Genomic DNA, 10,491 nt, shown 5'->3' with positions numbered 1-10,491 from the left:
TATGAGGAAGATCTTTTAGTATTTTTCCATATTTCAAATCGATTAATTTGGTGTCTTCAGCAAAAATAAATAAATAAAGTGGAGACTTTATCAAATAACTTTAGAGTCACAGGCCAGACAAAATTAGAGTGAAATCTAGCCTTAAAGAGGAAAGTTAAAAACACAAAAACAAAATCAAGTAGAGGTAAGAGAAAGACTGTACTGCCTTACTCTGTAAGCAGAAAGAACTGATCTGAAGTAGAGATTTGAAGAACTTTAATCTTACATCTGGTATTTGGAGGACTTCCAGCACCCACACATTTTTGTCAGGCAGTTTACAAAGAACTGGAGAGGCAGTAATGATTCAGGAAAAGATTTTGCTTCAGTGTGGAAAAGATTAATAAAGGAGTCACATGGCCCCTATTATGCAACAAGGAGTAATGAACTTTAAGTGGCCAAAGAAAACAACTTAGTAAACAACTTTCTTCTCTCCAAAAGGATAAGGGAAAGAGGAAGTGGAGAAAATTTCAGTATCCCTTAGATGTTAAAATTGGAGAACTGACAATCTCTGTAGACCTCCAAAAGAGTGAGTGGCATTTCTGAAGCTGTAGTAAATATTGATTGTATAATTGCCATAGATTTATTCTGGGGCTCTTAAGAGAAATAATTTTCTCTGATTGAGTGTTTGTTTTTTAACTTTTAGTTTCAGGGATACACATGCAGGTTTGTTATATAGGTAAATTTCATGTCATAGGGTTTTGGTACACAGATTATTTAGTCACCCAAGTAATAAGAATAGTACACCATATTACTCAATTCTGATGTTACTAATAAAGACATACCTGACACTGGGTAATTTATAAAGGAAAGAGGTTTAATTGACTCACAGTTCCACATGGCTGGGGAGGCCTCACAATTATGGCAGAAGGCAAATGAGAAGCAAAGTCACATCTTATATGGCGGCAGGCAAGAGAGCTTATGCAGGGGAACTCCCATTTAAAAAACCATCAGATCTTGTAAGATTTATTCACTATCACAAGAAGAGCATGAGAAAGACCCACCTGCATGATTCAGTTACCTCCCACTGGGTTCTTCCCATGACGTGGGAATTCTGGCTGCTATAATTCATGAAGAGATTTGGGAGGGGACAGAGCCAAACCATATCACTTCACCCCCAGCTCCTCCCAAATCTCATGTCCTTTTCACATTTCAAAACATAATCATGCCTTCCCAACAGTCCCCCAAAGTCCTAACTTATTTCAGCATTAACTCAAAAGCCCACAGTCAAAAGTCTCATCTGAGACAAGACAAGTCCCTTCTGCCTATGAGCCTGTAAAATCAAAAGCAAGTTAGTTACTTCCTCGATACAATGGGGGTACAGGCATTGGGTAAATACATCTGTTCCAAATGAGAGAAGTTTGCCAAAAATGAAGGGGCTACAAGCCCCATGCAAGTCCAAAATCCACCAGGGCAGTCAAATCTTAAACCTCCAAAATGATCTCCTTTGACTCCATATCTCACATCCAGGTCATGCTGATGCAAGAAGTGGGTTCCCATGGCCTTGGGCTGCTCTACCCCTGTGGATTTGCAGGGTATAACCCCTCTCCTGGCTGCTTTCATGGTCTGGAATGGAGTGTCTTCAGCTTTTCCAGGCACATGGTGTAAGCTGTCCATGGATCTACCATTCTGGGGTCTGGAGGACAACGACCCTCTTCTCACAGCTCCACTGGGCAGTGCCCCTGTGGGGACTCTGTGTGGGAACTCCCACCCCACATTTCCCTTCTACACTACCCTGGCAGAAGTTCTCTATGAGCCCTCCACCCCTGCAGCACATCTCTGCCTGGACATCCAGGTGTTACCATACATCCTCCGAAATCTAGGCAGAGGTTCCCAAACCTCAATTCTTGACTTCTGTGCACCCACAGACCCAACACCATGTGTACACTGCCAGGGCTTGGGGCTTGCCCCCTCTGAAGCAATGGCCTGAGCTGTATGTTGGCCCCTTTTAGCCACAGTTGGGATGCAGGGCACTAAGTCCCAAGACTCCGCAAAGCAGCAAGGCCCTGGGCCCAGCCCAGAAAACCATTTTGTTCTCCTATGTCTCTGGACTGTGATGGGAAGGGCTGCCATGAAGACCTCTGACATGCCTGGAGACATTTTCCCCACTGTGTTGATGATTAATATTTGGCTCCTTATTTCTTATGCAAATTACTGCAGCCAGCTTGAATTTTTCCCCAGAAAATGGGGTTTTCTTTTCTATCACATTGCCAGGCTGCAAATTTTCCAAACTTTTATGGTCTGCTTTCGCTTGAACACTTTGCCACTTAGAAATTTCTTCCACCAGATACCCTAAATCATACCTCTCAAATCAAAATTCCAGAGACCTCTAAGGGAAAACTCATCACCGCCCATCTCTTTGCATAGAAAGAGTGACCTTTACTCCAGTTCCCAACAAGTTTCTCATCTCCATCTGAGAGCACATCAGCCTGGACTTTATTGTCCATATCACTATCAGCATTTTGGTCAAAGTCATTCAACAAGTCTCTACAAAGTTCCAAACTTTCCTACATTTTCCTATCTTCTTTTGACCCCTCCAAACTGTTCCATCCACTGCCTGTTACCCAGTTCCAAAGTTGCTTCCATGTTTGCAGGTATCTTTACAGCAGCACCCCACTACCCAGTACCAATTTACTGTATTTGTGTGTTCTCACAGTGCTAATAAAGACATACATGAGACTGTGTAATTTACAAAGGAAAGAGGTTTAACTGACTTACAATTCAACATGACTGGGGAGGCCTCACAATCATGGTAGAAGTCAAAGGAAATGTAAAGTCACGTCTTACATGGTGGCAGGCAAGAGAGCTTGTACAGGGGAAATCCTGTTTATAAAACCATCAGATCTCATGAGACTTATTCACTATCATGATAACAGCACAAGAAAAACCCAACTCCATGATTCAATTACCTCCCACTGAGTCCCTCCCATGACACATGGCAATTATGGGAGCCACAATTCAAGGTGAGATTAGGGTGGGGACACAGCCAAACTATATCATACCTGATAGGTAGTTTTTGATCCTCTCCCTCCTCCTAACCTCCACCCTTAAATAGACCTCATCTGTTATTCCCTTCTTCATGTCCATATGAACTCGGTATTTAGCTCCCACTTATAAGTGAAAACATGCAGTATTTGGTTTTCTGTTCCTGTGTTAATTTGCTTAAGATAATGGCCTCCAGCTCCACCCATGTTGCTGCAAAGGACATGATCTCATTATTTTTTATGGCTCTGTAGTATTCTGTGGTGTATATGTACCACAGTTTCTTTATCCAGTCTACTGTTGATGGGCATTTAGATTCATTACATTCATCTTTAAGATTTTTCCATTGCAGCTACCTACTGGGACAGAATGATCATTTCTTCTGCTTCTTGTACTGCAATTAGTTTGAGAGCTGTGTGGAATCAGTATTACTGTCCATCATTACTATCTAATGGAGATAATGCTCATATTAATAGTGATGGTGGTGATGTAGATGGGAATAATGATGGCTGTAATTGTGGGCATGGGATGGCAATGACTGTGATGGCAATGTGGTGAAGGTGGTGATTGTAGTGACAAGTGGTGGTAGTGCTGATCATGGTAGAAGTGAAATGGTGATTGAGTTGATGGTGATGCAATGTAGGTGGTGATAGTGGTGATTATGTTGGTGCTGCTGGTGATGGCGAAGTGATGGTGATGGTGATGGTGGCAGTGACAATGAAAGTGGTGAAGAAAATGGTGGTAATAGTGATATTGATGGAGATTATGATGGTGATGGTGATGATGGTAATGGTAATCATGACAATAATAGGGGTGGTGAGAAGAACGGTGTTGATGATGGTGGTAGTAGAGGTAGTAATGTGGTAGATATAATTATAAGACCAGTCTTTTGCAGAGATTACGTCCCTATTCAGAAGGCTTTAAAAGCCTAGAACTTGTTTCTGAAGTTCTTTGACTATGTCCTCAGTGATAATGGGTGGACTTCTTTACTATCATTCAACAAATATTTATTCAGCATCCACTAGGTTCCAGGCACTGTTCAAGGTACTGATGATACACCAAAACAAAAATCCTTGCTCCATTTAAAAACGGAGAGTCTCTACATATTGGGTAGAGTGTGTACTTCTTGGATGACGAGTGCATCAAAACCCCAGAAATCACCACTAAAGAATTTAACCATGGAAACAAAAAATACCTGTACTCATAAAACTAAAAAAATAAATAAATAAAAATGGAGAGTCTCCATTTTAACCAAAGAGACAGACAATAAATAAAGCAGATAAGTAAAATATGTCATATATAGGGTAGTGATAAGCCCTAAGGAGAAAGGCAAAGCATGAAAGGGAGACATGGAGATGGATGTGAGGTGTGTGCATGTGTATGTGTGTGTCTGTGTGTGATAATTTGGGCGATTGTTCAGCAAATATTATTTCTCCCAGTGTGGGCAGACTTTAGTTCTCTGCCTCATTAATATTGGGTTTGGACATGTGATTTCCTTTGACCAATATTGCTTATATTATTTGGATTGATTCTCACGCCGTGATGATACACTGAGAGGAGCATGTCCTGGGTACCTACTTCCCCTTAATTCTGTGCCTCAACACATGTATAGAGCAGACCTAAACTGAACCCACAGCCTAAAGCAGAGCTAAGCCCAAGCAAGGCCCATCCTGGATGAATCAAGTCTCAGGTGAACTCATTACTATAGAAATAAATGCTTGTTGTTAACCACTGAGTTTGGGCACCTCAAACATTTATCATTTCTTTGTGTTGGAAATACTCAAAATCCTCTCTTCTAGCTATTTTTGAAGACACAATAAATTATTGTTAACTATAGTCACTCTACCATGTTATATAGAACATTAGAACTTATTCCTCCCATCTACATTAGGTACAGTGTACACTGTTTGGGTGATGGGTGCACAAAAATCTCAGAAATCACCACGAAAGAACTTATCCATGCAACTAAACACCACCTGTTCCCATAAACCTATTGAAATTTTTTAAATCTTAAAAAAAAATAAAACTAAAAAACAGAATAAAGCCTCTGAAATTTTGATTTAAAAAAAGAACTTATTCCTCTTATATAGTTGTAATTTTGTGTTATTAACCAGCTTCTCCCTATCACCTGAATCCTTCGCCTTCCAAGACTCTGATATCTACTATTCTCTCCTTCTATGGAATCCTATTTTTTTTTTTTCTAACTCCCACATATAAATAAGAACATGTGGTATTTGTCTTTTTGTGCCTGGCTAATTTCACTTAACATAATGTCCTCCAGGCTCATCCATGTTGCCACAAATGACCAAATTTCATTCTTTATGGCCAAATAATATTCCATTGTATATATGTATCACATTTTCCTTATTAATTTGTCAATGGATACTTAGACTGATTTAATATCTTGGCTATTGTGAATAGTGCTGCAGTAAACATGGGAGTGTAGATATCTCTTCAACACACCGATTTTCTTTCTTTTGATATAGTAATCCCATGGTGGGATTGCTACATCATATGGTATTTCTATTTTAAGTTTTTTGAGGACTTCCATACTGATTTCCACAATGGCTGTACCAATTTACATTTCCATCAAGAGTGCATAAGAATTTCCCTTTCTCTACTTCCTCGAGAGTACTTGGGGTGAGATGAAACTTCATTGTGGTTTTTATTTGCATATCCCTGTGATTGGTGATATTGAGCAATTTTTCTGTTAGCCATTTGCATGTCTTCTTTTGAGAAATGTCTATTTAGGAGACAAAAAAAAGAAATAAAAAGAGAAACGTCTATTCAGAACATCTGTCAATTTTTAAATTATTTGGTTTTTTGTTTGTTTTGCTACTTCTTTGAGTTCCTTATATATTCTGGATATTACTTCCTTGTCAGTTGAATAGTTTGCAAATATTTTCTCCCATTCTCTAGGTTCTCCTTATTTTGTTGATTGTTTCCTTTGTTATGTGGAAGCTTTTTAGTTAGATATAAACCCATTAGTCTATTTTTTCTTTTATTGCCTGTACTTTTTGAGGTCTTATCCAAAAAATCTTTGCCCAGACCAATGTCCTGAAGCATATCCCCTGTGTTTTCTTTCAGTAGTTTTATGGGCTTTGGTCTTACATTCAATATTTTATCTATATTGAATTAATTTTTGTATATGGTGAGAGATAGGGGTCTAGTTTCATTCTTCTGCATATAGATATCCAGTTTTCCCAGCACCATTTATTGAAGAGGGTGTTCTTTCCCCAGTGTATGTTCTTTGAATCTTTGTCAAAAATCAGTTGACTATAAATATATTCATTTCTGGGTTTTCTATTCTGCTCCATTGGTCTATGTATCTGTTTTATGCCAGTACTATGTTGTTTTGGTTACTATAGCCTTGTAGTATATTTTGCAGTCAGATAGGGTGATGCTCTCAGCTATGTTCTTTTTACTCAGGATTGCTTTGGCTATTCAGGATCTTTTGTGGTTCCATCTAAATTTTAGGATTGTGTTATCTATTTCTGTGAAAAATGTTATTAGAATTTTGACAGGGATTGACTTGAACCTGTAGATCACTTTGGATAGTATGGACATCTTAACAATATTAACTCTCACAATCCATGATCATGAGATATCTTTCCATTTTTTCAATGTGTACCCTGTACAATTTCTTTCATCAGTGTTTTATAGTTTTCATTGTAGAGATCTTTTACCTCATTGATTAAGTTTATTCTTCAATATTTTATTTTTTGTAGCTATTGTAAATGGGATTGCTTTCTTGATTCCATTTTGTTCATTATTGGTATATAGAAATAATGTTTCTATAATAATCATATCACTGTATCTATAGATGTTTATAAGTTGATTTTTTTTTTGGTCTTGCAACTTTACTGAATTTATTTATCGGCTCTAACAGTCATTTCGTGGAGTCTTTCAGTTTTCCTCAATATAAAATTATGTTATCTGTAAGCGGTGACAGTTTGACTTCCTCCTTTCTAATTTGGATGCCCTTTATTTCTTTCTCTTACCTAATTGCTCTGGCTAGGACTTCCTCTCTTGCTGTGTACTGTGCTGAAAAAAGTGCTAAAAATGGGCATCCTTGTCTTGTTCTGGATCTCAGAGGAAAGGCTTTCAACTTTTCCTATTCAGTATTAGATGTTAGCTGTGGGTTTGTCCTATTTGGCCTTTATTGTTTTGAGGTACATTCTATATCTAATTTGAAAGGGTTTTTTTTTTAATTATGAAGGGATGTTGAATTTTATCAAATTTTTTTCTGCATCTATTGAGATGATCATACGGTTTTGTCTTTTCATTAGTTAATGTGATGTATTATGTTTATTGATTTGCATATGTTGAACCACATTTCCATCCCTGGGATAAATCCCACTTGATCATGGTGTATAATATTTTTTGGTGTGCTACTGAATTTCATTTGCTATTATTTTGTTGGGGATTTTTACATCTATGTTCATCAAGGATCGTTGTTGTGGTATCCTTGTCTGGTTTTGATATCAGGATAATGTTGGCCTCATAGAATAAGTTTGCAAAACTCCCATCCCCTTCATTTTTTTGGAATCATTTGAGAAGAATTGGTGTTAGTTCTTCTTCAGTAGAATTCAGCAGTAAAGCTATCCAGTCCTGGGCTTTTCTTTGTTGGGAGACTCTTTTATTATTGACTCAATCTCATTACTCATTATTGGTCTTTTCAGATTTTCTGTTTCTTCATCATTAAAACTTGGTGAGTTGTATATGTTTATAAATTTATGTTTCTTCTAGATTTTCCAGTTTGTTGGTGTGTAGTGAGTGGTTCATAATAGTCTCTAATGATTCTTCAAATATCGTTAGTATTAGTTGTAATGTCTCCTTTCTCATCTCTGATTCATTTGGGTCTTCTTTTTTTCTTAGTACAGCTAAAGGGTTGTCAATTTTATCTTTTCAAAAAACTAACTCTTTGTTTTAATTTTTTTTTTTTATTTTTCAAGTCTCAATATCAGTTATTTCTGCTCTGATCGTTATTATTTCTTGCCTTCTACTAATTTTGAGTTTGGTTTGTTCTTGCTTTTCTAGTTTCTTGAGTGCATAATTAGGTTACTTAAAATCATTCTACTTTTTGGAGGTAGGCATTTATTGCTATAAACTTCTCTCTTTGTACCGTTTTTGCTATATCCCATAAATTTTTGTAAGTTGTTTTTACATTTTTATTTGTTCCAAAAAATGTTTTAATTTCCTTCTTAATTTCTCCATTGAACATTGGTTGTTCAGTAGTATGTTGCTTAATTTCCATGAATTTGTTCAGTTCCCAAAGTTCCTCCTGTTACTGATTTCTAGTTCTATTCCATTGTGATCAGAAAAGATACTTGATATAATTTCAATTCTTTAAAAATTGTTAAGACATGTTTTGTGGCCTAACATATTGTCCATCCTAAAGAATGTTCCATGTGCCAATGAGAATAATGTGTATTCTGCAGCTATTGGATGAAATGTTCTGTAAATGTCAGGTAGGTCCATTTAGTCTGGAATGTACTTGAACTCTGATGTTTCTTTGTTGATTTTCTGCCTGAATGATCTTTCCATTGCTGAAAGTGGGGTGTTGAAGTCCCCTACTATTACTGTATTGTTGTAAATTTCTCCCTTTAGATCTATTAATATTTGCTTTATATATCTGGGTGCTCCAGTATTGATTGCATATATATTTACAGTTGTTTTATATATATATACACACACACATATATCCTCTTGCCGAATTGACCTCTTTATCATTTATAATGACCTTATTTGTCTCTTTTTACAATTTTTGACTTAAGAATAGCTACTCCTGCTCTCTTTTGATTTCCATTTCCATAAAATATCTTTTTCCATCCCTTCACTTTTAGTCTATGTATGTCCTTAAGGTGAGGTGAGTCTTGTAGGCTACCTATAGTTAGTTTAGTTAGTTTTTGTTTTGGTTTGGTTTTGTTTCTGTTTTTGGTGCAGTCTCAACTCACTGCAACCTCTGCCTCCTAGTTTCAAGCGATTCTCCTGTCTTAGCCTCCCAAGTAGCTGGGACTATAGGTATGCACCACCATGCCTGGCTAATTTTCATATTTTTAGTAGAGACAGGGTTTCACCATGTTGACCAGGTGGTCTTGAACTCTTAGCTTCAAGTGATTCACTCATCTCGGCCTCCCAAAGTGGTGAGATTACAGGCATGAACCACCATGCCTGGCCAGTTTTTTTTTTTTACATTCATCCAGCCACTCTATATCTTTTAATTGGAGAATTTAATACATTTATATTCAAGGTTATTATTGATAGGTACTGCCTTACTCTTGCCATTCTGTTAACTGTCTTATAGTTGTTTTGTAGATCTTTTGTTCTCTTCTTCCTCTCTTGGTTTCTTCCTTTGTGATTGAATGCCTTTCTGTAGTAGTATGCTTTGGTTTTCTATTTATCTTTTGTGTATCTATTAGAGGTTTTTTGCTTTGTGGCTACCCTGAGGCTTACATAAAACATCTTATAATGGATTTATTTATTCTGATAGCATAATTTTGATTGTATACAAAAACTCTCCACTTAAACTCGCCCTCCTCCCACATTTTATGTTTTTATGTCAGTTTACATCTTTTAATATGTATCCCTCAGCAAATCATTGTAACTTTAGTTATTTTTAATAGTTTTGTCTTTTGACCTTTATACTAGAGACATAATGTATTTACCCACCACCATTATCATATTTTGGGTTTGACAATTTACTTATTTTACCAGTGAGCTTTATACTTTCATGTAATTTTATGTCACTTCTTTTAGCACACTTTGTAATGCATGTCTAGTGGTGAAACATCCTCTGAGCTTTAATTTGAGAAAATCTTTATCACTCCTTTGTTTTTGAAAGACAAGATATAATATTTTTGGTTAACAGTTTTTTTTTTTCTTTTAAGATTTTTAGTATATTATCTCACTCCCTTCTGGCTTTCAAGCTTTCTGTTGAGAAGTCTGCTTCTTGCTTTATGAGGGTTCTACTCTACATGACAATTCACTGTTCTGTTTTTGCTTTCAATACTCTGTCTTTAAATTGGACAATCTGCCTATGATGTGTTGTGGTGTGGCTCTCTTTAGATTCATTTTATTTGATGTCCTACAGGCTTCCTAGATCTGCCTTTTAATTTATTCCATAGACTTGGGAAATTTTCTGGCACTATTTCTTTGAATATGTTTTCTATCCTTTTCTGTATTTCTTCTCCTTCTGACACACTGATAATGCATATGTTGTTCCACTTGATGGTGTCCCATAGGTCTCTTAAGCTATCTTCACTCTTTTTCATTCTTTTTCCTTTTGCTCCTCAGACTGGAGGATTTCCAATGACCTGTCTTCAAGCTCACTGATCTTTTCTTCTGCTTGATCTACTCTATTGTTGAACCCCTTTATTGAATTTTTCAGCTCAGTCATAGCATCTTCAGATTTATGATTTCTGTTTCATACTTTTTTATATTTCTATCTCTTCATTGAAGTTCCCAGCTTGT

This window comes from Sapajus apella, unplaced genomic scaffold, assembly GCF_009761245.1.
Source record: "Sapajus apella isolate SASKATOON/1434 unplaced genomic scaffold, GSC_monkey_1.0 scaffold17, whole genome shotgun sequence".
Classification (NCBI taxonomy): domain Eukaryota; kingdom Metazoa; phylum Chordata; class Mammalia; order Primates; family Cebidae; genus Sapajus; species Sapajus apella.
The sequence above is the reverse complement of the archived record's forward strand: the minus strand, read 5'-3'. Positions refer to the sequence as shown.